The sequence below is a fragment of the Anas acuta genome, chromosome 4 (assembly GCF_963932015.1).
Source record: "Anas acuta chromosome 4, bAnaAcu1.1, whole genome shotgun sequence".
NCBI classification, from domain to species: Eukaryota; Metazoa; Chordata; class Aves; order Anseriformes; family Anatidae; genus Anas; species Anas acuta.
Window position 1 is genome coordinate 44,963,419 of NC_088982.1, and position 22,898 is coordinate 44,986,316.

Here is a 22,898-nt window from a genome sequence, read left to right on the forward strand (position 1 = left end):
TGGTGGTACCCTCTTTAAGCTAGGGAATCCTGGCAATCTCATCCAAAAAAAAGTCACTCCTGCTACGCAGTGGTCCTTACTCTATGAGATATGTAACCCCTCGCTGATGCTGCCTGAAATGCCTGAAATGGAGCTGGGGGACAACTCCCATGGCTGAGAGCCTTTCTGAATGACATTCAGGCCAGTTCTTTGTTCTTACAATCACTGTTATTAATGGCTGGAGAAAAAGTGGAGTCTATAGGAGACATTAATAGGAAAGGTGACACTCACCAACCCAGAAGGCAGTGAGACTTTACGTGGAATGTAGCTTATAGGTGCGGAGTAAAGTGAGACTTAGCAGCTCAGATGTTCAGAAGACACTCAGTAATTGTTATTAGAGCTTCAAAGGCAAAAAAAAAAAACAGCTCAGGGAGATGATGGAAATCTAGCTATATGTGTTGTCATACTCAGCATATATTCTTAAAGCACCAGATTTTAAAGACCTGAAGTCAAAGGTAACACTGAGGAAAGTATTGTATTTGGGGTGTTTGTCAAAGTGTTTCTGGCTTAGTCAGTTATTTGACAGTCTGTGGTTAAAATGATCATACCCTCAAAAATGTGACCAGTCCAATGTTATTTTCATCCTTTCCTTTTATTCATCACTTTCTCTCTCCCTTCTGGTCCTTCCATGCCATTTCTCTGGGCATGGTCTATCCAGCATGGTCTATCTTATCCCTGGTAATGGCCTCTCTGCTCTCCAGCCATCCTCTCTGCACTGTGTGAGCCTTCTTGCAACATGAAAGTAGACCCTCTGAAGAGACCTCTACATTTTACTGGCATTTTTACCATTACCACTAGGACAAGAAAAAAAAGAGGATGTTTATACTATGGACAAGGGCCGAAGTTATTTAATTCCTAAAATATGTTTTGTTCTGAAGCAGTTTCACTCCCCTGCATTGCCGCAGTCCCAGGGGGCTTGTAGAGCCTTGCAAGAATGCTCTTCTGTCTACCATGGCTACAGCTAGGTAGTGAGTCACGAGCCACAGTGGGGAAATCCTTTTTTGTTTCTACTTTGAATATGTTCTGGTGGACCACTGGTATTAACATTTATGGCTTTCATGACTCTGAACTCACAAAGTCTTCCAGAGTGTCCTTGAGATCCCACACTCAATTTCTATTGTGTTATATGCCTTTTTTTCATGAGATGGTGCCTTCCAGATGAAAAATAATATATATATATATATATGGGAGAGTAAAACGTGGAATGTATATCCTACAGCCACCAAAGCAACAGAAAAACATAGTTTCTTTATCTCTATCAAAGTGATGAGTATAAGAGGCATATATCTCCTAATATTTCTTCTCCATTCTACAAGAAGTATTCAGCCATGGCCACACACAGACAGAGAGCTAGGTTCCACTGGCCTAGGTGGGAGCTGGAAACTCTTGTGCAAGGAGGTGGATCAGAGGCAGGAGAGAACAGGAGTACAAGGGCAGGGAAACTGAGAGGAAGAGTAGACTGGACAGGGGGAGAAGAGTGGAGGGTGGGTTGGGTGTCCAGCTCAGGCTGGGTTGGGAGCCAGGCCCCACCTGAAGGATGGCATGAGGGGCATGGCCATGGAGATGGAAGAGGCAGACTGGGATGAAAATGAGCTGAAGATCAGTGGGTAGAGTCAGGACTAGGAGGAAAACCCCATAACTGCCCTGAGGATCTGCAAAACAGTGAGATTTGAGTTCAGCATTTATCCGTTGCCAGCAGATGCCTGGGGAAATGACTGTCAGTCAGCCTGTCCCTGTCCCTGAGAGCTTGTGCCCGGGAGGGTGACAGCTCACATCACTTTCAGCTCAGGAGTTGGAGGGCCAAGAGCTAATGAGTGTGGGGGCTGTCACCTGCACAGACCTCTGCTCGTGTCTCCTCGTGCAGGAGCTCAGCAGTGCTGCCAACAGAAGAGATCAGGACATTTTGCTGTCGCTGCTCGTTAAGTAGAGCCAGCCACTCTGCTTGTGGAGTCAGAGAAAAATGTGCTGTGCAGCAGTGGCATTCAGGACCATCCCTCCCTGCAAGATTTACCTGCAAGGGCTGAGTTTAAATAGCATGGATAATTTTTAATTTGACTTTCCCAGCAACATGCCTGGGGAAAACTGAGCAGCATTTTCCGAACAGAAATTTCTGTCATGCCACCTTCTTCCCACAGGCTACTCGTCCAGAAATACCCCATCGTGGATCCCCACCATCTGTGCCCTTTGCCATCAGACCAGTGGCTGCCTCCTCCTGCCACCCCAGCCCAGCAGCACCAGCAGCGTGGCAGGGACACAGCTCTGAGCCCAGGGACCACTGCAGGCATTGCTGGGCCAGCGCAAGGTAAGCCTGGGGCAGAGGCACCGGCTGGACAGGTGCACGTTCTGGCTTTATATTTATTTAATGAAGGAAACAGTAGCATCCATCTATAGCAACACTGGGAAATTTTTGAACTGATGAGTAAGCAAGTTGCTAGCTTCAGCTATGCACTTCTCTCTCTATTAAAACAGAAGAATCTCTTATACAAGTGAAATATTAGCAAAAACCTCAGGTCCACACTTCCCAGCCCCATGCCGCAGCATATGTCTTGCGGCCCTGTTTGCAATAATGTGTTGACATGTGGAAAGCTCTCCCTCCATCCCTTCCTCCCTCTCTCTCACATATATATGTTTTTTATTTATTTTTTATTTTTTCCAATTTAGAGTGATGTCTCACAGCATGAGATTAATTTTGATGTGCAAACGCAGTGCATTCCAGGTATTGTTAAATAATCAAGGCCTTTCCAAAGCAGACAGAGGACAGAGTGCTTATTGTGCCTGATTCGCAAGGGCAAAAGTGAAGTACCATATGGTAGCCATATTTATTTATACTTTGCCTTCTGCTATGCTTTTACGAATCGAAGCACTGGGAATGATAGCTTGTTTACAGATAGGTCCAAAATGTTGTGAAGCTGGAAAAGATTGATAATCGTTTAGCATTGTATAGCTTGCCTGTCTCTTAAGATATGAGTCAACAGTTGTGGATACATCGACTGAAGCAAACAGGCTTCCCTTGAGATGTGCCAGTAAACGAGTATATGTCATGTCAAGCCTGATGTTTGCAGTGCATAGGTTAATAATGGAGAAGGGAGGCATATAAATAGCTATACACCACTAAGTATATAAATTTGGGCTCTTCTGCTCAGTGTGCTTGAAGTGTGCAGCTTCTCTGAGCTGTGGTTTCAGCATCACCCCTGGGTCCTTGTAGGTGAGGAAATACCGATGGAGTCACTTGCTGTTGCTCTTCACTTCAGTCTCACCCTATGTCACGCACAGGAGATGGGGCATTCAGCTCATGTCCCATAACCTTGTGGTGAATGGCCTCTGCTCCTCTGCTGCAACACTCGGTCATGTGTGTGAAATGTGCTCCCTGGAACACTTCAAATACAACCTTAGCTTTTATACATCGCTGAGAGGTTTATGGGGCCATCTGTCTTGAGCCAGTGAGCTGGTACAAAATGTTTTCTCCAAAAATTAGTATTTCCATATATATAACTTCTGGTATGGATTGCTGAGTTTTGCTATTTATCTGTTCCAGTGTACGATGGAAATGATTTGATAATGCCATAAATGGCACTAAGGAAAATTTCAGCATAATGAATTAAGAATAACTTTGAGCCTGGTTCAGTGTGCACACTGTTAGCTGAGTTTTACAGATTATGGATTGTAATTTGGGACTTTTAATAGTGTGTTTACATTTTATCTATCTGCCTGGCTATCTGTCTATCTATATCCAGGAGCCAAAGCAAAGCTCATCTTGCAATTGGCAATCTCTGTCACTTAATTCCTCATTTCACTTTGGTCTGTCCAGGATATCTCTGTGCTCTCTCCTTGCCATCATATCTAAAAGATTTCAGAAGTCTTATTTTAAAACTCCATCAAACAATTCCTGAGAGACAGAGAAGTACAGTTTTCCAAATTATGATTGAGGAACTGAGACATTTATGTGGAAATAAATGGGATTCAGGTGCTAAGTAGTTTGCAGAGTTGGTCTGAGGCTCTGGCCTATTGGGACTGGCTGCTAGGCGTTTTGAAAAGCACTGCAGGAAACCTGTATGAGTCTGAAGGCGCCAATGTGTTTTGAAATCTGATAGCAACAAACTCATCCAAAAGCCAAGGTTCAACACTGCAAACATTATTCCATTCTTATTTTAACATTTCAGCAGACGTTGTGATTGTATTTGGATTTTTATTTGTTTGGCTTTTTTGTTGTTTTTATCTTGCTTTGTCTTAAAAACTATCAGCTTAGTGAGTAATTAATTCACTCAGCATGAGTGGATTTTATGGTGATATAAGTATCAGCAAGGACTTTTCTGCCAAGATTGTGCTGGTGCTGGTGGCTATGTTACTCTCAGGGTAAATGTTTGCGCTGCATCAAGCTTAAAAACTGGGGTCAAGAGGTAAGCTTTTAGGTTTGTAAGGAGTCATCTAGAAAGTCAATTTTTTTTTCAGACTTGCTGGGTGTTTGTCAAGTATACGTCACACAGAAAGAAATATTTATCCTTTGAGAGCCATGCACATGTTTCTGAGTTTACCAGCTTACGTGGTCATGCGCTTGTGAGAAGAGGTTGATCTATGGGTTAATTATTCGCAGTTTCTATACGTTCGTTGTTAGCCCCACCAAGGTGCACAGCTCTTCCTAAAAGATCAGGAGAAAGGCAAAGTCTTGTACCCTAGGACAAGAGCACAAAGTGTGCATAAGAGTATCTGGAAGAAGGAGCAGCTTAGAAATAAAAGTGATGATGATGATGATGATAATAATAAATCAATGCAGTAACACCTTGTGGGCAATATTAAGAAACGATTTAAAATGAGAAAAATATATTTTTTTCCATACAAGGCAATGCACATCATGAAGTTTTTCTCCTGTAATCCATTTTTACTGAGCAATTGAATTTATCAAAGAAGAGCATTCAGAGATTTTGACATCATTATGGCCAATTTATTTCATCGATTCAGTTGCAAGCGCAGTGTAAAGCCAAGGTAAAAATCCATGGCTGAAGTGAATCCCAGCCACCCTTTCAGGCATTTTGATGTTTCCTAGAGAGACAGCACAAGGTACAAGTCCAAGTCTACTTCCCCAGCTGTTTGCAAAGGCTGAGGGAAGCGCTGGACCAAATTCCCAAATCTCTATGGGCATCATGTTGAGATTCCCCACACCTCTCCCTGCCTGAGGGCACCCTGACGCATGGTGCTTTTCAGATGTGTACCACCCATCCCACGCACGGAGTGTCCCTGGGAGCTTGGCAGCAGCCTGCTGGGGCTCCACATATGGTGGCTGCTTCTGGGTTTAGTGCTGCTTTTTGTCCAGGGGCTGGCTCATGGAAAATGCATGACTACTCCCTCGAAAGGCTGCTTCTTCCCAGGCAGGACCCATGCGGCTCATAGGGATGTAAATGTGCGGCACAGAAATGTCAAAAGGTTATGGGATTCTTGACAGCAGCCCAGCTTTCAGCAATCTGGATATTTAAACAAGTAATCCAAAACTCTTGGGCTTGCAAAAGCTACTTTTTAAATTAGTCTCATTAAGTCTTTTTATTTGCATGCCTCAACAAATAGTTGTTCTACGTGAAGAAGATGTTAACAGAGGTTCTCTGCTTTGCTGATTACAGATTTATGATTTTGAATATCTGTTACAATATTTTGTGGTTTTCTATTTCTATTTATGGCTTTTTTGGCTTAACCCAGGCCAGTCAAACTCAGCCTCTTGAGTTAGTGGAGGAACTACAGAATATCGCTTAACAGCAAACAAAAGCAGCCCTGTAGAATAGCATTACGGGTGATTTTTGCAAGTCCTGATCTCTGAGTCCATCAGACTTCTTGGAAGGAAAGCAATTTTTTCCTGAAAATAAAAGATATGTGTCCACCAAGGGCATCAAACCTTCCTAATATGGACATTTCCATTTCATTTTTATATTTTTTAATAAATGTTCACAGGGTAATAGAGAGTGAGTTCTTGGACACTCTGGCCTATAAACTTCTCAGTCAGTCATTCCCTGGCGGTGTTACAGAAGGGTTTATGTTAATTTAAAGCCATGCTGGGAAGCGTGGAGTGTTTATATGCTCTGTTCAGATGTCCTGCCCGCGAGGAGCTGCTGTATCCTCAGTGTAACCTTTTGCCTCCCTGTGGCTTCCCCTCCTCAGCCCTGTGTACAGCTGCTTCTGCTGCACCCAGGTTGGTTTTGCCCTCTTGGTCCACCAATGCCATGAGCGTGGGCAAAACCCAACTGTCCCATCCCTTAAGGACAGTGTCAATCCCTTGCATTTGTCATCTCCTTTGTCCCTGTGGCAGCATGGGGAGGGGTGGGTCAGGATGGGCTCAGCATGTCTCCAGAGGAGATTCCCTTGCCTAGAAAGCTCCCGGGTTGGAAAAAAAAATCAAAGTATAGGAAGGCAAACCACGGGGGAGCAATCCTGGGGGCTTTAGGTGTGAGCAGGAGGCTGCTGAGCACTGCTGCACTGCTGAGCACTGAGCACTGGTCCTGGGTAACACCAGCCAAAGGAAGGAAATGGGTCTCAGATGTTCATGCCCAGGTGGAAGCCCTCAGTAGGGTGTGCCACCTTGAAAGCTTGCCTGGGTTCAGGTTTTCAGCAGCAGGGAGGTTTAATAAGCATTTTGCTCTTACCTCCAGTGGCACTGTTTGCACGGTACTGTTAAGAAACAACCTACAGTGGTTACAGAGATGAAAGTTAGCATGTACAGTCAGGAAACCCAACACACGATGCAGTGAGACAGAGGTGGTGATGACCAACCTGAGCTGTAATTCAAGCTGGATTTCTATTTCACAAAGGATTTTTAAGTTATGTAATGATTTGCCAAAGTGAGCAGCAAAAAGCTACACGTATCTTCTCAAGGGAAGATAGACAAATTTATGGAAAATGAGGAAACATGAAAGAGAGCCACTGGCTGGATTTATGTGGTCGGGAATAGATGCTGAGATATCAAATTGTCTGTATGACTTGCAGTCGCAAATGTAGGTTTAGATGGACCATTGCTTCTGGCTGTGACATACCTAGGCTTTGGTAAAAAAAAAACAATTGCTTCCATAATACAGGAAGAAACAAGAATGATAAAATCTAACTGTGTTGGAAACAAGCTTTCTGTATGAAACTTGTGGTTTGCTGTCCGTTTTGTTAGACTTGATCTTCTCTCCACAGAGGGGCTTTTTTGGCAGCTCTGGTGATTCCACATTATGTTTGTGTATGTTTTGCCGTAGGGTATAACCTCATTTTGTTCCTAGTTTCGACACAAAGGACGGAATAAGTAAATATGAGTGTACGTAAAGTACACACACACGCACATAGACATCCCTAGCAGTAGGTATTTGCGAGATCAGGCAATAACAGATGCTTTTGAGGCGCTGTGAGCATCCTCTGGACTACCAACAGCAATTTCCCAGTGTAAATAAGTTTAAAGATTTTTAAAGGGCACTTTTTGAGACTGTAGCATGCTGATTTCTGTTATATTAATTTTCTCGTGGGATTTCTGTGGCTTTTTGTTTGTTTTTCATGCAACCTGCCTAATTCTTTTTGTGTCAAGCTTTGCTCATGGGTGGGTATTAAGCAAGCAAGTAGGGGCTTGATTGGTCTGTACCCTCTTTCTTAGGGAAGTTCAAAGCCCTGACTTGGTTGCCCTTCAGACAAGGTCCTTCTGGTGCCAGGAGGACACAGGTTATGTGGCCACTGGCCAGCAGCAAGCACCATGTGTACAATACTCCCCCAGCAGCACATCTAGATGTTATGCTCCAACACAGATTGCAGGGTCCATGTGGGACATCATTGTTGCATCTTGAGAACGGAGGGGATTTGTGTTAGCAGGTCTTACTTCAGATAAAGCTGTACGCATACAAGATAGCCTGGAGCTCCTTGTGGAGAATCAAATACACCCACGTGTGCTCTGAATTGTCATGCAAAATATTATGGAAATAATGGGAATTTTCTTAGGGTGATTGTGTATTAGAGTTGAAGAGTTGTCCCCAAGATATTAAATCTTTCCTGCCATAGTACCCCTTAGAGGGATGCTTACATCTACTCATCAGAATACATACACATTCAACACAGACATTAATTTTGATTCTTTTCTGTTAACCTTTTATTTTTCTGCTAAGATAAAGATTATGAAATCACATCAACCGATTTCTGAAGATTGCGATACATGTCTTTTTTCCATCCAAGACAATAAAATGTATTACAAGTGCCTTTTTAATGAAAGAGAAAGCAAGGCCTTCACGTCCTGCAACATCTGCTGGGAACATAATCTAAATTGAAAACGTATGCTGTTCTTGTGGGGAGGGAGAGGTCTTCCAGTGACAGGAAGTATCCAGAAAAGTTAATGCTGAAATCAGTAAAAAAATCATGCGTGACAGGAGGAGAATGAAGGCATAACCTTTCTTTTTCTTTCCTTTTTTTTTTTTTCTTCATTTTTTTTAGGGAGTGGAGATGGCCAAAGACAAGAGAAGAAAGGGGGAAGCTGGGAAGCAGATTATCTGCGTATTGACAGAACTGTTTATTTGCTCCTGGCAAAAATAAACCCCAGCGTATATTCCCTCTAGCATTTTCATATTTATAAAAATGGAAAGCCTAATCTGTCGCCAAGACCCATTATCCCCTGACTTCAGTCAGACAGTATATCTTATGGAATCAGGGAATGTAGTATTTTTTATGAGGACAGAAGGGAAAAGAGATGTTTACTATTGTACCCTTCCTCTATTTATTAGCGTCTGTAACTACCACCAACATCCAAATGAGCTATCTTGTGTTTTAGCCCTAGCGGGACTAGGCAAATAAATAGCTCAATAGCATCTATTGGAAAATAATGAGATTGCCTCCCCCTCACAGGTGGTGGTGAACAGGGCATAGCTCTGTGATGCGGTGCACAGTGTTTCCAAAACACTTCTGGTTTTGATGTGTCATGCCGTTTATCTTCATGTTCCTAGGTGGGAAGCATGCCCATTAGCTTGGTTGTACCTGCGCTAAGTTTTGGAAACATTTCTAATGTGTGCTTTATGCCTTGCCCGAGCTCAAGCATCCTTAAGTACTTCCAGTCTCCTCATAAATACACCTTTGTATTCTGCCTAATATATAAACATCACGACCCATGTCTGAGAATGTTGGGAATTTTATTAGGTTCATAAAGTTTTAGTTGCGGTCTAGCCCAATGGGTCCAAAATAAATAAACACAGAGAGCAAAATGAGTAACAATTTCGTACCTATTTCTTCCCCTCCCCCTGGAGAGTTTCCCCAGGACCTGTGAAGTACTTGCTGCTGCGGTTTCTGTGGCTTGCTATCAAAGTATCTGCGAGGCAGCAGGCAGGAGGCAGTTGCCGAGGCAGAGATGAAAGTTGGGAAAAGCAACTGAAAGGCAGCTACTCGGACCTTTCCACTGATTTTCTTGGTCTCCTTCTTCCTTAAGGATGAAGGGAAAATTGTAAATAATTGTGAATGATTTGTGGCAGCTCCATTCCCTTATAGTGCTGCTCTTAACAAAGCTACTTCCTGGGGAAAGCACCCCGAGCCCTCCAGATGGAACGAGTAAACAACCAGCACTGCAGATGGAGACATCTCTCTTAGAGTATTGTGAAACCTAGCTCTTGGACTGAGGTCTTCAGCCTGGAGTTGCCCTTTCCCTGGCTCTGGACACAGGGCCACTGATGCTTCTTCCTGCAGCACAGTGCTTGCTTTGCCTACGGGACTCATCACTGGCAGCTGTGCTGGAAGCAATGGTCCAGAAAAGAAGCCTTCAACGACACCAACAGTTTCAAGGAAGCAATGTGTGAGTGTGGTCTTTTCTTCAGAAGATTATGCTCCCTAGGTATTCTAGAAACTTCTCTCAGCAGAGCCACCATGCTCAGGACGTAAGCAGTACATAGGACAGAAGCTGCTGCTCTTGATCTCCTTGTGGAAAGATGTTGTATTATCATGAGGCAATGCCAAGTACCATGAAGCCACCATGCCCTTTAAAACAATTCTGCTGTAAGCCTCAAACCTGTCAGAAAAATACAACTGAGCAGACTTTTTAAACCAAGGGATCAGCCAGCCAAAGCTCACACGGGAATCAAAACAATGACTTACAGCAGTTACAAAGTTAAATGTGAGCTGTTTTCAAATCTGTTGCAGGAGTGCCAGTGCCAGAGGTACCAATTTTGCAGGACGAACAGTGAGGTAAAGCTTTAAAGATCAAGCCCCGAAGAGCTTTCTGTTTGTTTATGTGTGCTGCACTCATTCTGCTTCAAGGCTATAGGAAAATTATTTCTGGAATGTGGCAAATGGCATAATACATGTTACAGATCCCATTCTTAGTCAGCTGCAAAGCTTGTGCTGCCTTTGGGGAAGAGGGATTAGAGACAACTTTTTATTGTTCAAGAACTTTTAGGACAGATAAAAAACTCAGCTGCAATTACAAACCAAGCAAGACTGTACTAATTTTTCTATCACCTTCTTGACTCACAGCTGTGCATCTGCCAATTAGAGGTTGTTGGAAAATTTCCATCAAATCAAAATATTTTTGGAAACCTCTCCACAGCTTGTAGGGTCCAAGATGCTAGGGTTCCTGAAATGTCTTGGATTTGACAGACTTCAGTGAGTTCAAAGGTGAATTCCTGGGAGCAAAGAAGGAGCAGTGCAGCCCTTAACCCCCGGGCAGATGCATCTGCAGGGATCCACAGGGATGTTTCCATTTTGGCTGAGGAATGAGGAGCCCACTCAGGGGTAAACTCTTCTGGAAACAAATGGGTTGTATGAGTCCAGTGTATGGACCAGCTTCAAGAGGGGAATGGATGGACACAGATCCCAGATGGAGGTAGGTGTTTTCTTTCATTATAGTGTAGATGTTTGTTGGACCTTAAGCATGCATCTGGTTGATTTCTGCTGTATCCTGCTCCTTCTGCTGGTTCCTGGGATGCTCGTGCTTGGGCACTTGGCTCCTCACAGGCATTAAAGAGGGAAGGCAAACTCTAAGGTCAGAGATGTGCAAACAGCACCCAAAGTGCTTCTGGTCATGTTGTCTTTGGATTTGGAGACTGTGCTGCTTGCAGCCTGGCTGGCTCCTGCCTGGCACCCAGGTTTCCACAGGAGGAAAACTGCCAGCCCCTCTTGGTGAGCCTCTGGCTGTGGATCCCCACCTCTCACATAGACATTGCTAAAACCTTCTGTATCTCCCACACTTTTTTTCCTCTTTCTTTTTTTTTTTTTTTTTTCAATGCAAGTGCAAAAGCCCAAAATGACTAACGTTCCTTCCAAGGCAATGACCACAAAACAGAGAATCAAAGCCACAGAAATGCTTTCTTTTAAAAATTACTCACATTTCATCAAACTTTGCTTATACCAAGGTGACAAGGCCAAACCCACTGATGGTTCAGCTATGCGGCCTGAGAAATGCAACAGCATTAACAAAGTCTACATCTACAGATGTAGAGCGACACTTTTCATCTTTGCTAAAATACCACATTGCTACTCCATTCCTAGGCTGTCAGCATCCCTTCTCACTGGCCCTTCTGCCTGTCCCACTGTAAATTAGGCACATGTTGCTGAGCTCCACACAGCTATATGAGCTAAATATTCACCCCAGAATGTCTCTGAGATGTGGGGAGAAATGCTTCTTTGCTCTTCCTTTTCCAGAAGGCTAGCTGAATTTCTCTATTGTGCAAGTCACTTTTTTCTTTCATTAATAACACCATATTTCATTTCATCTCAGTGAGCGACAGTTGTAGGCAGCTTCCCAACACTTGTACTCTTAAAAAGGGAAAACAATGCAAAGAGAGGATGTCCCTGGAGGCAGACCATGCCCTGTCCCAGCTGCTCACACATGCAAGACAGATTTTTTGAGCACAACAGTCAGCCAGGATGTAGAGTGCTCCTCTTTGCCTTGCAAGCATTTGGAAACTCAGCTTCCACTGCTGCAAAGGTGTTACTGGTTTTGAGCACTGGCATTTATGGACTGGGTTTTTGCCTGGATGAGTATACCAACAGTCAGTGGTGTGACATACCCAGAGGTGTGATGCATGTCCATGCCTTCGTGGGGTAACATGGTTTGAGGAGAGAGGATGGTTTCTTTTGTCCTGTCCTGACTGGAGTTGGACAGTCTCTGGCTCACGGAGGGGGACTAGTGCAGAGGGTGAGCAAGGTCTGGCCAGCAGTTTGTTGCTCTGATATTGGCAGTTTAGAAAACAAACAAACAAACAAACAAAAAACCAACTCAGTAGACCAGTAGAAACCTAAGCAGTTAGGTACTTGCTCAACATCTGTGTCTTCAGAGTATCCTCTGTCTGAAATGGATGACATTTCAGAACATATAGCTTGCACAACAGCTGGCAAAGGCAGCACTCAGGCTATTAGCAATGGCTGCAAGACACGAACAAAAATAATGACAGCCACAAAAAAAAAAAAAAAAAAAAACAAAAAAAAAACAGAAAGACATTAAATTCTGCAGAGAAGTGCAGGTCACCAGGGTGTGTGTGGTGCAGGATGTGCCCCATGGGAGGCAGAAACCAAGCAGGGAGAGGCAGGAAAGGCGTGAGATGCTTGGCACAGCAGTTCAGCTTTGCCCTGGGGATGTGCCAGTGCTGAGTATCCAGAAGCACAGCGGTTGCACAGGGGGTCCTTTGGCTCTGGCATGAGCATATGTCCGATGCTGTCTGTGTTTTCAGTGTCATCCTTCTCACTAACAGGCAGGAAATCTTGGTGATATTGGCTCTTCCAGAGGCTTGTAATGAAGGAGATCTTTCTCCTTCATGTGCGAAGTCTTTAAAAAGCAACAACCAGGGTAAATGCCTACAGTTGTAAGCATTTCAAAAACATACTGCAAAAAATATGAATTACACTGTGAATATGGAGCAGTTTGGATGAAAGTATGTCTTTGCCATTGAATACTTTATATCAGCCATTATATCTACAAGAGGAAGCTCTAACATACTGAAAGATGTTGCCCTTAGGGTATATACAATGACCAAAGGGTGGATTTGTGTTTAAAGCCACAGACAAGGATTCAGGAGGAAAGGTTCAGCTGCTGACCTCTCTGCAGGCTTCCTTTATGCTTCTTTCTCTACCTATGCAATAAGAAAAGCAGTACCCAGGGGGATGTAGGGGTAGGTGTAGCTTTACAACTTATTGTAAGATTTAATTTGAAGTTCTGGTCAAACAAGCATTTATCAGAATCACAGTGATAAAACCTGTTCAAATAGCACACAGATGATAAAATGATGGGAACAGCATTTTTACAGAGTAGAAACCACGTTCTGTAAGCAAAACAGAATTGATCAATAGCTGTGATGTCATTATCTCAATGTAGTGAAAACAGAGGTGCTGCTTATCACAGAAGTATGTCAGAACACTTTCATTTATGGAATGATTATTCTTTTATTTAGTGATTAAATTATTAAAGTAAAGAAAAAAAGAAACAAAAAACAAACAAACAAACAAACAAAAAAACCAGATTGGAACGGATTTCTGGATGTCATCTGGTCCAAACCCAGGCTGAAAGCCAAGCTGACTTCAGAATGAGATGAGGCTGCCCAAGGCTTTGTTTTGTCCAGCTTTGAGCATCTCTAAGCATGGGGATTCTGTAGCCTCTCTGGATGACCTCTTCTGGTGCTCAGCTACACCCATGAGAAGAATCCTTAGCCTTCCTTCTTTCAAGACACAGGTAAGACAAGACCTATTTCCTGATTTCTGGCAAAGCCCAGGTGTAAGTTGGACACTTCACTCTTTAGGCTTTTTAAAATTCAGGTTGGTGTGCACGTGCCTCGAGACAGACTTTTACTTTCTAGAGCTTGGCATGTTCTCATGTTGAGCAATTCCTGGAAAAGGCTGGGAGCAGTCTTTCTGCTCATTTTTCAAAAATGTGATGATTTTTTTCTTTCTGATTGTGTTGGTGGTTTTTTGTCTGTTTGCTGTTGTTGTTTTCCCAATAAAAATTCAATTGCAGTTAGCCGCTTGGTTTGATTTGTTTGTTTGTTTGTTGAATGGTTTGTTTTTGCTGTGATATTTGATCAGAAAATTTACCTGATTTTGCTTAAATATTGGCAATAGGAAAAAATCATTTTCACTGTAACATAAGACAAATTGTAGAGCTGTTGCTCTGACAGTGGTAGGCCTGTGGATAAATTCTTCAAGTAGGAAGAACTATTAAGTGTAAGACAGTATGGGAGATCATATATAACAACCATTACAGAGTGGGTAGGGTAAGAGTAGAAGTAATACTAGTTTACTAGTTTTGAGCTGTTACTGGCATTTTGGGTCAACCTAGCTTTAGCAGGCTGAAGAGAAATTACAGGATCAGAAAATAATCAGGGATAAAAGACGCAAATGAAATGAGACCATTTATGAGCAAAACTTTAGCAGAATGGGTGTGATTGGTAAGTATCCAATAAAGATTTTTTATCTTCTTTCAAGTAAGTGCAGATGGGTATGATCATATCCAAATTCCTTCCTGTAATTAAGATATTTCATATTATCATATGAATATGGTAAATGGTGAATATGGTAAAAGAGCATTCTGGTCCTTTGATCATGCTCCTTTGTACTGGAATCACACTTCTTTTATCTGTCCTGTAATTTTTATCAGTCTTTCAAGGAGAGCTTTTGTGATGTGGTAAAGGGATGTTCAGAATCTGAGATGTAGTGATTTGTTTGTTTGTTTGTTTGTTTGTGTTGTGCCCTCCCTCTCCCCCCCCATTCGAAAGGGAACAGCGTACACTATCTCTTTAAGGTCTACAGATGTAAACTCACTTTATCTTAAATACTGAGTAATCCTAGTAACTTGTTGACAAACTGCATCAATTCCTATTTTTGAGGGCATCAGTCATTAGCAAGTTTCTGGATGCTAGTCAAGCGGCAACAGCATGGGGCAAAGTAAAGTTCCTTGTGTCATTTTCATTGGCCTTCAATCACAGGTTGTGAGTGCATTACTTCTGGTCATGAATTTTGTTATGTAAAAGGTTGTCAGATATTTTGGGACTTGATGATGATTTATGTTTTCTGAAAAGCATAGACCTTTTAGACAGCTTGGTTGTTTGGGGCTAGAGGAGCTAATGGAGCAGAGAAGACACAGATTTGGGGAACAAGCTGAGAGAGATATGGTCTGCATATGAAGAGGACAACCTACTGGCACAAGAATTATAATATTATGGATAGCTATATAAAATACCAGATGTGGAGAAGTGGGATGCCAAAAAAGCCAACAAGATCTCGGTGGGAAGCTTTTGGCATGTCAACATTAATGATCGAGCAAGACACCATGAGAAAGGAGAATTTTTTCCAGGAATAAAAAAAAAACAGGGATGTGGTTGCTGAAAGCAAGAATTCCAGGAGAGGGAAGGGGGAGAGAATATGTCAGATAAAGATGTACAATGCAATTCTGGAAAGCTTAAGCCTTAAAACATTTGACTGAGGGTGTTCCAGTTTAGAAGTCATTGTGTTAAGGATAATACCCTAATCAAGAGAATTCTGAATAAATGGGAAGTAATTGTGTTGTCCCACGGCACACTCCAATACTATTGTCATAACGCAGCAGAGTACCTTTGGTCAAGAAACTGGGTCAGGAAGTTACTTGTGAGGACGTGTGTGCCAAACTTAGAGGGGGGATACATTTATCAGCCATTAGCAGGAAATTGTGATAGTTCTTGTATTTTACAGGCAGCTACATATAGGCATAGCTAGAATAAGCAGAATGTCTTCTACCAGTAGCAAACCACTAAAAGGATGTATTGGCTTATTTGTAATTTTCCCTAATGAAATACCATAGGGATATTTTTGCTGGGATAACATTGGCCCCATTGCACTCTGAAATGCTGCTTCTCTTTGGAATAAGAGTCCAGTTATTATTGGGTATGTTTCTAATGTATTTAAGCCAGTCACTCTTCCCACACTCAAGTATTGCAGCTCAACATTTTTGTTAGTAGTCAGTCAGATGTGTTATAATTATGAATCAGACATTGGTTTTAAGGCTTGCAGACCTTTCTCATAAAGCTTTAATTTCCCCAACCATTTGCAATATTCATACATCTATCACTTTCACAAGGTATCGAGACAGGGTACCACCAACTACCAGGGCTGTGCCAGTCACGATGCAGTGCTATGTCTGTGAGCTGTACCTTATTAAACCCTAAGTAGTACTTGACAAGTCACTGGCACATGATCCAAGTCTTTCCTATTTATCAGGGGTACAAGCGGTTTGTGGTCAGTCGAAAGTTTAAATGGCTCTCTGGAAGAGCATTTTTATACATTTTTTACATGCTTCTTTTACAGTGAGACACTTCTCAGTCTGCAAAGAGTGATTTATACCATCAGCAAATGTCCAGAGTATCAGCAGTATGTAGCAGTCCCGCCAGTCTGACCTGGTTGCAATAATTCAGTAATCTTCAGCACAGTTATACATGTGCTTATGAGTGGTTACGGGAAGGGAGCATGGGTGTGCTTCAGGTAGGGCTTCCTTTCTGTTGAAAACATATTCTTGTATTATGTTCAAATATCAGGTACTTTCATTTTCCAGGAGTTCATTCCAAGGATATATTATTGCCATCCATAACCCAGCATTGATTTCACTTTGACATAGATTCAGGAGTTTGTATTAATTTATTACTTTCTTATGCCAATTTACCTTTTCTCACTTTGTCCTTATGCTTAGTTTTTTATGCACGCTGTCTCGATAGTTCAACTTCTTTTGATGTAGCCTCATGTTTATTGCATTTTAGACCTGAATACCAAGTGTCTCTAGAAATCTAGACAGGCTTTTATCATTCTTCTCTTCTTAATGGCAATATCCCAGGACTTTGTCTATACAAGCAACTATCCCTTTCCAGGTGCTGCAGTAGCCTTGTCATTTCCTTTGGAATATATTGGGTGCAGTAGTGATGCCAAAAGGAAGTCTGCGGAAAGATCACCATCCAAAAGGCATAATAAAAGTAGTTAACTTGGCGCCATCTGGGTGTAGAAGAATATGCCAAAAACCATTTGCGGCATCTAAAAGGGGAAAAAAAACTCGGGCATTCATCTTGGAAAGATGTCGTCCACTGTGGATAGGACGGTGCTTCTCTCAAGCACTTTGTTTAGTTGATTTAGGTCAAAATATATGCTGACTCTTCCATTTTCACTAAGGCCTTATAACCACTGGTAAACACCATTCAGCAGGTTTGGCTATTTCTTCTGTAACACTGACAGCCTTGGACTGCCTGCTCCTGCTCTTTGCCTAGGAAGCGCTGAACTGAACTCATTGTGACTCTCTAGGCACTGTCAGTAACTGCATAGCATTGTGTCTTTGGGAGATGAGCTTAATGGTCCTGTTTCCTCCAGCACTTTTGTATTGTTTTCTTTTGGCTGATACAGAAATGCCATTGCTGTGTCTTATTGAACAATTAGTTTTTGAGCCCCTGGAAAGAAACACAGTGCTCTGAATGTCCTGTAACATTGGAAATTACTACAGCTCTTACTGACACTTATATTCACCCATGAGTTCAAGTGACCCAGTCCCTCATTATTTGATTTTAACCAGTTCTTTCCCATGTCTTATTTCTAAATGCTATAACTGTGCTTCCCCTCAGGGACTTTCTTCTTGTTTCTCCATTGCCTTCAGACACTGAAGACTGCTTTCTACCTATTTATTGTCCTATTCCAATCTCTAAAAGTCTGAGAGGACATTAATCAGCTTTTACTGCCCTATCTACTTCCCTTCATTCCTGCTTTAGCAGACACCACTGGTGCTGGTCTCAAGATCTCTGTTGACCGAAGCTCTCCTGTATCCCCCTAGGATGTCCTTCTTCTAGAAGTCTGTCCCACCATAGCAGAAAATTGAGGCTCATGGGCCTTTCAGACAGAGGGACACAGTAGTAGGTGTGATGTTGATTGTGTATTTTCAGCTCTGTCAGATGATAGCTAACCAGGGCAAAAGGTCCTCAAATATGTGTACATTTTCTCATCATTTTCCCTGGTAAAGAATTAATTCATGTTGCAAAGAATTACTCTAAAATTCCTCCCTTTCCCTCCTGTATTGCTGCTCCACCAACTCATCTGCAGTCTTTTTGAGGAGGGTACAGAGCAACCTCTGTAGCCAGGTGACTGTGCATGCACAAGCTCTTCATTCTTTGTCTCAGCTGAGCAGGTGAAAACATTTAAACAACTGCAACAAGAGAATGGCCATGACTGGGAAATTTACCCTGCACAGGAAGGTGAGCAAATTGTCAGTGTGCATGTTTTTGGCTGAAACTTCACAGCCAGTAGGACAGCCAAAAGCCAAGGAGCTTTCACAGCCAAAATGTGGCGTTTTTCAAAAGTGAGAGTTGATACTGCTTGCCCTGAGCAAGGGGTTTGGTTTTAAGAAATCATCACGTTCCTTTAAAAACATCAGGCCTCACTCTCATTTACAGACATTTAGAATTGAAAATCATTCTTAAAAATGCTAACTTAAACTGCTGCTGTTATACAAAAGATGTAAGAAATTCATTTGACTTTTCGAACTGAAATTTTCTTAAATCTCCAAGTCACAGATTCACATTCTGCACACTTCATATACCTCTGTTAAGCACTTTCAGCTAGACATGTCAATGAGTAAGGAGAGTAAGACTTGAACCTATTTATGCACATCTATTTCCTACCCATATCCACGATTAAGAATTACAGTATATACAAGTATATTATTGTTAATTCTGCCTGTGTGAGCCTGCAAACTAAGATGCTACTGTAGCCAAGTAGAAAATGTAAGCACAAGAGGTAAAGGAACTTCCTTCCAAGAGTAATACACATAGGAAACAAAGGAAAACTAGGAAATCTTAGCTAACAGACATTGAGATCTTTTCCTTCTCCTCCTTCCTTCTTTTGTTACTTAAATGTGAGAAAAAGAAACAAGAAAAAGGTTTTAGTGACCTGTTTCCATTCCCGAATCTCATGCCTCTCAGTAGATCATGGGGCTCTGTACACCACGATAAGCTACTCTGAGAGCAGTGTGCTGTAAGTAATTTAATATAAAAGCTGATTTAAAGGAAGTGCATGCTTTTCATGTTTTATACCTTTCCAAAAACATCACTTGTTCATTTGTAATATTTGCCTGCTCTGCACAATTAAAATTGCAAATGAAATGATGGAAAGGAATAAAGTGTCCTCTCCCTTTCCCTTTCCCTCCCTCTTTCATTCTTTCTCTCTTTCTTTCTTCCTCAGTTTCTCTTCCTTCCTCTCTTTCCTCCTTCTTCTGTCTTTTCTGTGAATTTAAGTCATATCACTCTTACTATGCTATCAGCTGAATCTGTGCATGTGGACACAGAGCTCAATGTTCAGACAACATGCTTGATACACAATGAAATCTAACTGTCCAAATCCTATAAAACACATGGCTGTTAGACACATAGCCAGAGGGTGACTTGGGCTGTCATTTGATGGTATTGCCCAGGTACATCTACCTGGCCTGCCCTGATGCTTTTCATGGAAATTGTACACGCAAAGGGCTTCCCGTTGCTGGAAATCCTCTTGGTGCTCTCTCCTTCAGGATGTGGGGCTCTGAGTGCCTCTGAGACAAGGGATTGGCTAAAAAAAAAAAAAAAAAAAAAAAAAAAGACCACAGGACACCATGGAATATGCTTTCATCTTGACTGAACTACTGAGTGTTAAAAATCTTTAAATGTGTGGTAGACCCTCTTGGTAGAACCTAGCTGTATAGTGAACCTTCACATCACCAAAATGCAGCGTGTTGCTCTCAGAAACCCTCTGGGGATAGGAGATGGGATTAGTTTGCTCTCAGATCCCCTCTGATTGATGTTTATGATTCAAATGAGGAGTGCTTTTAAAGGATGGCTCTCAGATGACGTTTGGTCACAGTGACGGTTAATCTTGGTATTGATAGTTGTCTAGGCATTTGTATTTGCCATCTGTTTCTCTCTTTAGCACTAATGTTAAAGTTTTGTGGGGTCACTGATTCTGGCACACGTGCTTTTTCGCTTGATTATGTCTCTGACTTACGGGTTAATAAATGTTTCTAAATCCTAAAACATTTTAAAGAGGTACAGGTAGGTTCAGATAGTTATCTGGAAGTATTGGAACAATAAGAGAGCAACCAGTAAATCCTTTTTTTCTCACTATGGTTTTCCAGTTAGTGCCTGACTTTGCAGGAGGCATCACCTAGTCCTCACCCCTAGATAGGAGCAGCGGCGGTGTCGGTCCCGTGCAGTTTGAGGTTTTCACCAAGAGGTGGTGCTAACAATTACCACATTCAAACTGAAATGCTTGTAAAATCTCTATAATCTATTTGCGACCTAAATTAAAGGTTTTATGTGGGCATGTGCACTTATGTAGTAGTATGATGTCCTTGTATTTATGAGCTGTGTAATTGTACGTTTAGTCCTTTTTAAGCATAGGAAAGCCACACTATAATGTGTAATTATAACCTTGGTAAGTATAACACCATTAAAGTCAGAGTAAGTGGAGTGCGCAGCAGAGCGGTGATAGGGTGATGACAGAGTGACATGCTATAACCAGTACAGTATAATAAGAAGAATCTTGTTGTTCCTGCTATTAAACACACTGCTCTCTGTACCAGCTAGCTTTCAGTTCCCCAGGAGGAGGGAAAAGACGCTAAGCCTCAGAGAAGCACTGGCCATGTCTGTATGGGCAGCATGTGCTGGACGTTCACCCAGGTGCTGGCATGAACCAGAGGCATCAGGGTGCTGGAGGGGGAAGAGCCTCAGGAGGTCCCTGCAGCCTTTAGGACAGCTGCAGTGACCAGCAGCACCACGGGGGGACCTTGTTGGGGTGCTTACCTCAGGGTGCTGCTCCAAAACGAGCCTTCCTCTGTGCGCCAAGCACCCTGCCTTGCCTCGGTGGGCAGGAGGACGTGCCAGCGGGAGGGAGCAAAGCTTTACCCTAGGGAACCTGAACTTTGCCCGACTTCTTCAATATCGCCACCGGCAGCAGATCCCAGGCTCACCTCTGTCCTGTGGAGCTTCCACTTGTCTGGTACCAGTGGGAAGCTGGTTGCTGAGTGAGAAGTGAGTATCAATTAGCATCGCGGAGGAAAGTAATAATCTCGGTGTGGGTATGTGGCATAAACTGCACTGCAAATTGAAATAAACCCTCAAAAAAAAAAACAACAAAAACTGCCAGAGAGCTCTGGACAGCCTTTTACCAATTAAATCCCACCTTGCAAGTGCTTTTATGTAGGATCACAGAAGAAGCCTTTAAAAAGGTCCTTATGGCATTTCTGATGGAGACAAGTCCCAGGGCTGGTTTGGGGTAGCTGGTCCAGTGGTTCTGTTGTTGCTTTGGCAGGAGCACATTACTAATCTGAAAGCTGTTGACAGTTTTCTCAATGATGCTTTTTTTCCATGTTTGTGTTTTGTATTTTCTGGCTGAGTTAGCCCATATCCTGTAAACTTTCTTATTGTGCTTCGTACTCATTGCAATGACATCTACTGTGGAAGGGAGAGAGAAAGCTTATTAACCACAGGCTCGCCTCCTGCTGACTGCAGTCAGAGATGGCCTGTGACAGCACTTCCAGCAGATGTTTCTGCTTTATAGATCAATGGAAACTTTACACAGATATTTCCCTCTTCGGTCCAAAAGCAAATGCCAGCAAGTCTGAGATCCAGTAACTTTGTGCTGGACACCAAGAATTTTATTTGCTTTATTATATTTTTTATACACACACAAACTAGCTACCAGAAAGTTGTCTTTAACCTTGTTTTTAATGGCATCTCTGGCAGGAATGAAGCTGCTGTCCACTTCTGGAGAGCAGCCTGGCTGCCTTTGCCCGCACATGGAGCGTCAGTGGAGACTGGAGCCCGGCAGAGATGGGCACACGCAAGTTGCAAACCATCAGCCCTCAGCCCAGGGTGGTATTTTCTGGTTCTGAGTCTCCACAGACTCTGTGGCACAGATTTGTATTTCAATGGGTAAAAGAGAAATGTGCTATTATATCCAAACAAAGGGGGAAAATGCATCTTTCTTTCTCCAGATTATCTTCTGGCTTTGTCTAGAGGGGGCTGGCTGGAGAAGAAGAGAGATGGGGAGGAAGGGAAAGGGAAGGGCTAACATCTGTGCCCTTCACTGTGCATGCAGGCGGGAGCACACGACCCCTGTCTCAGCACAGCACTGTTTTTTGCTGACGCTTTTTGATGTAGCAAATGTCTGTAGGAAACTGGAAATTCAGAGAGAGATCCTTCAGTGATAGAAACCTTCACATCAACTGTCCTGTCAAACAAAAGCTAAGTTAGTAGGAGTTTGTTTTTTTTGTAGCAGCAAACAACAACAAAAAAGTTTCCATGGGCTGACTCCCATAAAGAAGCTGGACTTTTTCTTCCACTTGGTCGGGCCAGATAGGCCAGATCTGGAGACACAGGTCCTTTATTGTTTAGAGATCTGCATGTTTGGTGGGATATCTGCATGAGGAAATGGCTGTGCTCTCTCTGGGCATCATCTATTCTCAAAGGGTGTCTCTCTTTTGAATGTATTGCTACCTTCCACCTTTGGGAGAATGATGAGAAGCAAGTGGACCCTGGAAGTACAAGTCCTGGCTGGGCAGTAAGCCAGGTTTTGTATAATTCAGTTGGCATTCCTGTGCTGGTCAGAAAGCCTGTGAGGCCATGGAGTTCAGGAGACGCTGATTTCTTTCAGTGCTGGGCTTTTAAATGCCTGCTATTGTGTCAAGCAGCAGTCAGTCCAACTAGGTCATGCCAGAGACTTGTAAATGAACAGTTCTCTACCTTGTCCTTTCCCAGCTAAGCTTCGTTAAAGTAATGACTTTGAGGTTAGCACTGAGATTAGAAAGGATATGAAATGCTTATAAATTGCTTGTTAATCAAAGTAACCACAATCATCCAAGTTACTTCTGAGGTGCCTTGTCCTTAGCTGGCCACTGCTGTCTTCAGCGAGCAGCCCCATAGCACTGG

General features: G+C 42.7%; 1 long non-coding RNA gene across 2 annotated transcripts in view; it reads left to right on the forward strand.

Annotated features, from left to right (window-relative positions):
• Positions 1 to 22,898, forward strand: part of LOC137856078 (uncharacterized) — a 97,023-nt gene that overhangs the window by 54,343 nt on the left and 19,782 nt on the right. For both annotated transcript variants that reach the window (XR_011096185.1, XR_011096186.1), the window contains 2 exons: positions 2,175 to 2,341; positions 8,467 to 10,834. This is a non-coding gene — a long non-coding RNA (uncharacterized lncRNA). The remainder of the gene's footprint in view (positions 1 to 2,174; positions 2,342 to 8,466; positions 10,835 to 22,898) is intronic.